Below are 7,583 nucleotides of genomic sequence, written 5' to 3' on the forward strand. Positions count from 1 at the left end.
AGCAGAAATCTTGACCCTGAAGAGAACACAGCAGCAGAATCAGCCTTTAATAACTTTGAGCTTCAAGTCTGCAATCAGGAAAAAGGAAAGTAATGTGTTTTACCTAGGTGCATCGGGCTGGCTCAGTGGTAAAACATGCAACTCAATCTGGGGGTCATGAGTTTGTGCCCCACACTGGGTGTAGGGCCTACTTAAAAGCGAAAAAAAAAAAAAAGTCTGACCTAAATTACAGGCACTTAAACAGGTTCTTGTAGCCCCTGACCTAGCAGGTGGAGATTTGGAGTAACATAACAGCGAGTCCACATGAGTGATTTCAGGAGGTCCATAAAACACTAATTAGATAATGCAAGACAGTTATTAGTTTTTCTGAAAAAATGGTCCACTACTTTTACTAATTTCTTCAAGGAATCTGTGACCAAAAAAGGGTTAAGACCATAGCTTTCCTAAATGGAAACTCACTCTATTGGTCTAGCTTAAATTCAAGTCATACTCTCCTGCTCCCTGTCCCCCTTGCCATTTGCCAGCTCAGTTTTACCTTCATATTTCTTTTTTTCTTTTTTAATTTTATTTATTTGCGAGAGAGAATGAGGTAGAGAGAGCATGAGAGGGGGGAAGGTCAGAGGGAGAAGCAGACTCCCTGCTGAGCAGGGAGCCCGGTGTGGGACTCGATCCCAGGACTCCAGCATCATGACCTGAGCCGAAGGCAGTCGCTTAACCAACTGAGCCACCCAGGCGCCCATACCTTCGTATTTCTTAAGCATCCTTGGTCTACACTCTCCATGAAACCTTAACCACACTGGCTGTTTCACTCATTCTTTTTTTTTTTTAATGAGAGACAGCATGAGAGGGAGAAGCAGACTCCCCGCCAAGCAGGGAGCCCAATGCGGGACTCGATCCCGGGACTCCAGGATCATGACCTGAGCCGAAGGCAGTCGCTTAACCAACTGAGCCACCCAGGCGCCCCTGTTTCACTCATTCTTATTTTACTATAACATTTCTATATTTCTAAAAGGATTATTCTATAAAATATAACTATCATGATCACATAAACATGAGCAACTCCTTAATAGCAAACAAATGTCCAAATTTTCCCATTTCACAACTTTAAGATCTTATTTAAGTAACCTCTATACCCAATGTGGGGCTTGAACTTACAAGCCCGAGATCAAGTCTCGGAAGCTCTACCGACTAAACCAGTCAAGCACCCGTTTCACAACTTTTTCAAATGTTAAAGAGCCAGAAACCAAATAAAGGCCACATCCTATATTGGTTGGTATGTTCTCTAAGAGTCAGACTATACATTTCCCTGCTTTGCTTTCTATTTATAAAGATATTTTAGAATGTTGGGGAGAGGGGCAGAGGGAGAGGGAATCTCAAGCAGCCTCCCCACTGAACACAGAGGCAATGCAGAGCTCAATCCTATGACCCCAAAATCATGACCTGAGCCACATTCAACAGTCGGACGCTTAACCAACTGAGCCATCCAGGCGCCCTGCAATTTATTTGTTAAAGAAACTGGGCCACCAATCCTATAATATCCTACATACTATATTTCACTGATTGCATTCCTGTGATGTCATTTAACACATTCTTCCATCCCCAACTGATCTGATTCAAGTTCAGTTTCTTGACAAGAATGGATGGTGTGTACTTCCATCAGAGGGCACATAATTCTGGTTGGCTCTTAGGTGATATTAGCAGCCACTGATGAGATCATTACCTGATCTCTGACTTCATCAAAAGTAATACTATCCTGGAGCACCTGGGTGGCTCAGTCAGTTAAGTGTACAACTTGGTTTTGGCTCAGGTCATGATCTTGGGGTCATGGGATCAAGCCCTGCATCGGGCTCCATGGTTAGCGAGTCAGCTTGGGATTCTCTCCCTTTCCCTTGCCCCTCCCCCGGCTCTCATGCAGGGGCTCTCTCTTCTAATAAAATCTTTAAAAATAAAAAGTAATACTATCCTATCTTCACTTTTTAGTTGGAATACCTCTGTAGTGAGAAACTTCCCCTCATAAGTACCTAGTTACCCTGAGGTACAGTTCATACAGAAAAGGATTATGTACTGGTTTTAAGAATGAGTTGGTTTTGTTGTAGTACTCAAAGATGAGACCAATGAGGTTTCTTAGGTGTTGCTGTGAGCTCAGAGATTTTAACTAATTTTGTGTTTCAATTCACTGTAGTTCTTAATGATGCTCAAATTGTTCTATTTTTGGCCTGTGGAAACTCTTCCTATTGGCTCTTAAGTTCTTTTGATAAGACCCCAGTAGTCGAGAACAGTCGTCAATTAATGGTATTGGGAAAACTGGACAGCCAAATGCAAAAGAATGAAACTGTGCCACTATCTTACACCATACACAAAAATCAACACCAAATGGATTAAAAGCTTGTATGTAAGGCGTGAAACTGTAAAATTCCCAAAAGAAAATAAAGGCCATAAGCTCCTTGACATCTGTCTTGGTGATGATCTTTGGATTTGACACCAAAAACAAAGTCAACAACAACAACAAAAAACAAACCAAGTGGAACTATATTAAACTGGAAAGCTAATGAAAAGGCAACCTATTGAATGATATAAAATATTTATAAATAATATATTTGAAAAGGGTTTAATATTCAAAATATATTCAAAAAAACCACCAAAATATATATATATATATTTTTAAAGATTTTGTTTGAGAGAGAGACACACAGCGAGAGAGGGAACACAGGCAGGGGGAGTGGGAGAGGGAGAAGCAGGCCCCCCACGGAGCAGGGAGCCCGATGTGGGACTCGATCCCAGGACTCTGGGATCATGACCCGAGCCGAAGGCAGACACTTAACGACTGAGCCACCCAGGCGCAACCACCAAAATATATTAATTCATAAAACTCAATAGCAAAAAAACACAATCCAATCCAATCCAAAAATGGGCAGAGGATCTGAATATTTTTCCAATGACAAAGAGATGGCCAACAGGTACACAAAAAGGTGTTCAATATCACTCATCAGGGAAATGCAAATCAAAAACAATGGGCTATTAACCTCATACTTGTCAGAATGGCTAATATCAAAAGAACAAGAGGGATGCCTGCGTGGCTCAGTCAGTTAAGCATCGGACTCTTGATTTCCACTCAGGTCATGATCTCAGGGTTCTAAGATGGAGCCCTGTATCAGGCTTCATTACGGGTGAGGAGCCTGCTTAAGCATTCTCTCTCCTTCCCTCTGCCCCTGTCCCCAGCCCCCACCCAGCGTATGCACTCTTAAAAAAAAAAAAAAAAAGGTATGTGCATCCCCATATTCACTGCAGCATTGTTTACAATAGCCAAGATATGGAAACAACCTAGGTGTCCACGGATGGATGAACAGATATGTGATACATGAGCATGTACACACACACACACACACACACACAGAATACTCCAGGGGCACCTGGGTGGCTCAGTTGGTTCAAGTGTCTGCCTTTGGCTCAGGTCACGATCCCAGAATCCTGGGATTGAGTCCCGCTTCAGGCTCCCTGCTCAGCGGGGAGCCTGCTTCTCTCTCTCCCTCTGCCTGCCACTCTGCCTGCTTGTTCTATCAAATAAATAAAGACAGAGAGGGAACACAAGCAGGGGGAATGGGAGAGGGAGAAGCAGGTTTCCTGGTGAGCAGGGAGCCCGACGCGGGGCTCGATCCCAGGATCCTGGGATCATGACCTGAGCCGAAGGCAGACGCTTAATGACTGAGCCACCCAGGCACCCCAATAAATAAAAAAATACTCAAAGGTCATAGAAAAGAATGAAATCTTGCCATTTGTGATAACATGGATGACCCTGAAGGCATTATGCTAAGTGAAATAAGTCAGAGAAAGGCAAATACCGTATGATCTCACTTATATATGAAATCTTTAAAAAAACAGGGACGCCTGGGTGGCTCAGTTGGTTAAATGTCCGCCTTCAGCTCAGATCATGATCCCAGGGTCCTGGGATCAAGTCCCACATCCTTCTCCCTCTGTCTGCCGCTCCCCCTGCTTGTGCTCTCTCTGAAAAATAAAATATTTTAAAAAACAACAAAAACCCCCCAAAAATCCCAAGCTCATACATAGAGAGGACAACCTGTTGGTTGCCAGAGGCAGGGGAGGAAATGGGGGGATGGGGAGGATGGGGGTGGATGAAATAGGTGATGGAGGTCAAAAGTTTTATAAGCTTCCAATTATAAAGTAACTATTAGGGATGAAATGTACAGCATGGTGGCTATAATCAATAATTATTGCATATTTGAAAGTTGCTAAGAGTAAATCTTAAAGTTCTCATCACAAGGAAAAAAAACTGGAAACTACATACATTGACAGATGTTAACTAGACTTACTCTGGTGATCATTTCACAATATATAAAAATATTCAATCATTATGTTATACATCTGAAAATAAAATGTTATATGTCAATTATACCTCAATAAAGAAAAGTCTATTAGGATGTTACAAGTACTTATACAAGAAAAAAAAAGACCCCAGTAGTTTTTGTTAATTTCCTTTCTTACTCATATAAAAAGGTGTTCCAGGTTCATCTTGTTCATATCTGCCTCAGTCCTATAAACAGCTACTTCTCTTTTTATATGGTTATGTATTTAACATTCCTTTGTTCTTTTTCCCCTTAAAAGAGACTGTAAATTTGGGGCACCTGGGTGGCTCAGTCGTTAAGCATCTGCCTTCGGCTCAAGTCAGGATCCCAGGGTCCTGGGATCGAGCCCCGCGTCGGGCTCCAGCCCCGCGTCGGGCTCCCTGCTCATCAGGAAACCTGCTTTTCCCTCTCCCACTCCCCCTGCTTGTGTTCCCTCTCTGTGTCTCTCTCTCTGTCAAATAAATAAAATCTTAAAAAAAAAAACAACTGTAAATTTAAGAACTGCACTATATCTAAAGTGTTTCAGCACATATCCCAGTATTAGAAAACTGGTCTCCAGTATGTATGTATGAAATTGAACTAAAAGATTATCATCTGTCTCACTATTCTACAATTGTCTACTGAGTCAAAAAAAGGCACCACTGGGAACATTAAGCACTTACCAAATGATCCAAGGGCATGGCTCAAGCTCACCTTGCTAATTATTCTTTCTTGTTACGGGAAGATGTACATCAGCTGGTGAGCGCTCCTTGTAACAGGGATTCTAAAAAAAAAGAAAATTCTAGAAGAGAATGAGTGTTCTCTATGTGCATTTCTTTTTACAGTTGGAAATCATTATAGGGTAAAGCATATAATGGTCAATATTTGCTTAATTTAACAAGATTACAAATTCATGTACAGATATTTGGTCATTTAGAGAAGAAACTGCTGTAATTCCTTAGTTGTAGTCCCCCCTCCCATTAAAGGGTTGTATTATACTCCCTGTGTCTACAGGGGAGTAAATGGTACTTTACTCTGACCATTTCAAGTCACTCTCACACATTGTACTCCAGTTAAGCAACGCTGTCTTATGTTAATTTACACAAATCTTTTGAGTTTTACACTACACCACTATAGCTTAGGTCTTCTTCATTGGCTTTTACTTATTGTAAGATTTCTTCATGTATTTAAGGATGAAATCTATGGAACTTCATTCTTCAAATTCATTATGCTTAAGTACATCCAGGAACTTGAGGGCAGACCAGACATTCCGTTATTGATCTTCACCTACTTCATGAAATGATTGGCACTTCAGTTTTTTTTTTTTAACATTTATTTATTTGGGGGGGTGGAGAGAGCGAGCACGCATGCAAATGGGGGAGGGAGGAGCAAAGGGAGACTCGATGCTAAGCATGGAGCCCAATGTGGGGCTCAATCTCACAACCCTGAGATCACGACCTGAGCTGAAATCAAGAGTCAGATGCTTAACCCCGACTGAGCCACCCAGATGCCCCACTTCACAGATAGTCTAACCCAGGGATTATTTGTAACTGTTTTTAGGCACATTGGTTTTTGTTTTTTTTTAATAAAATCTTATATGGAACTCTTATGGATCAGAGACAGGAAAAACATACAACTATTAAGATACCTAGGAAAAAAATCATTTATTATACTAATATAGTGTATATAAATAATTTTTTTTAAGTCTGGCAAGGATTTATTAGGAAGTTTATTAGGGTAAATAAAAAGCCATGAACACAGAACTGAGATCTCCAAATTCTAGTATTGCGTTTACAACACCAGTTAGAAGCTAATATACATTAAGGATATCCCAAAGGGAATCATACCTAAGTCCCAATCTTACCTGACCAGGATACCCACAAACACAGAAATGATGCCCAGACTGCCTACCTAGACAGTAGCAAAAAAGGCCTTCTCCTTAAGCTATTAAACATCATGGGGCACCTGGGTGGCTCAGTCGCTGGGCGTCTGCCTTCAGCTTGGATCATGAACCCAGGGTCCTGGGATCGAGCCCCACATTGGGCTCCCTGCTCAGTGGGAAGCCTGCTTCTCCCTCTCCCACTTCCCCGCTTGTATTCCCTCTCTCGCTGTGTCTCTGTCAAAAAATAAATAAAATCTTAAAAAAAAAAAAGCTATTAAACATCATCAGGAGATTCCTGCTTTTCTATCTATAACCATGGGACCCTAGTATATAATAGGCAACTCCAAGCTGGGCAAATTGACAAGAATGTTGAATGCTAACGGGGAGAAGGAACAAAGAGGAATAAGTGTATCTAGTTGGAGACCCTTGTGATAGCTAATACAAACACAATGGTGAGACTTCAAAAAGTTTACTGCAGCCCAGGAATAGTTTCCATTTAAAAAAAATCACAATCTTGCTCTTGCCGAATGCTGTTGTTGGAGGACCCTCCCTGCTTCAGATTTACCAACAGCATGAATCAAGAAAAGTTAGCCAAACTTCAGGCTCAGGTCCAGATGGGGGCAAGGGCACAGCTCGCAGAAAGAAAGTGGTAGTACACAGAACAGCTATAGCTGATGACAAAAAACTTCAGAATTCTCTAAAAAAAATGGCTGTGAATAATATAGCTGGTATTGAAGATGTGAACATGATTAAAGATGATGGAACAGTTATTCATTTCAACAATCCCAAAGTCCAAGCTTCCCTTTCTGCTAACACCTTTGCAATTACTGGTCATGCAGAAGCCAAACTAATCACAGAAACGCTTCCTTGAATATTAAGTGAGCTTGGTGCTGACAGCTTAACAAGTCTTAGGAAGTTAGCTGAACCGTTCCCCCGGCAAGTGTTGGAGAGCAAAGCACCAAAACCAGAAGACACTGATGAAGAGGATGATGATGTTCCATATCTCGTAGAAAATTTTGATGAAGTATCAAAGAATGAAGCTAACTAAAATTTTTTCTGGAGTTTGGAAGCTGGCATGGACTAGATTTAACAAATCAGCTATGTGGTTCCAAAGCTTTACAGACATGGAGAACATCAACTGTTACTAGTTCAGTAATATAAATATTTTGTTTATTAATAATGCTGTTGGGCGCCTGGGTGGCTCAGTTGGTTGAGCGGCTGCCTTCAGCTCAGGTCATGATCCTGGAGTCCCTGGATCAAGTCCCGCATCGGGCTCCCTGCTTGGCAGGGAGTCTGCTTCTCCCTCTGACCCTCCCCCCTCTCATGTGCTTTCTCTCTCATTCTCTCTCTCTCAAATAAAT

At 41.6% G+C, this 7,583-nt stretch overlaps 1 pseudogene; it reads left to right on the forward strand.

Annotated features, from left to right (window-relative positions):
* Window positions 1-5,691: 5,691 nt before the first annotated feature.
* On the forward strand, window positions 5,692-7,583 carry LOC102737093 (transcription factor BTF3 homolog 4 pseudogene; annotated as a pseudogene).

The sequence above is a fragment of the Leptonychotes weddellii genome, chromosome 7, assembly GCF_054177405.1.
Source record: "Leptonychotes weddellii isolate Sample4059 chromosome 7, ASM5417740v2, whole genome shotgun sequence".
Taxonomy (NCBI): domain Eukaryota; kingdom Metazoa; phylum Chordata; class Mammalia; order Carnivora; family Phocidae; genus Leptonychotes; species Leptonychotes weddellii.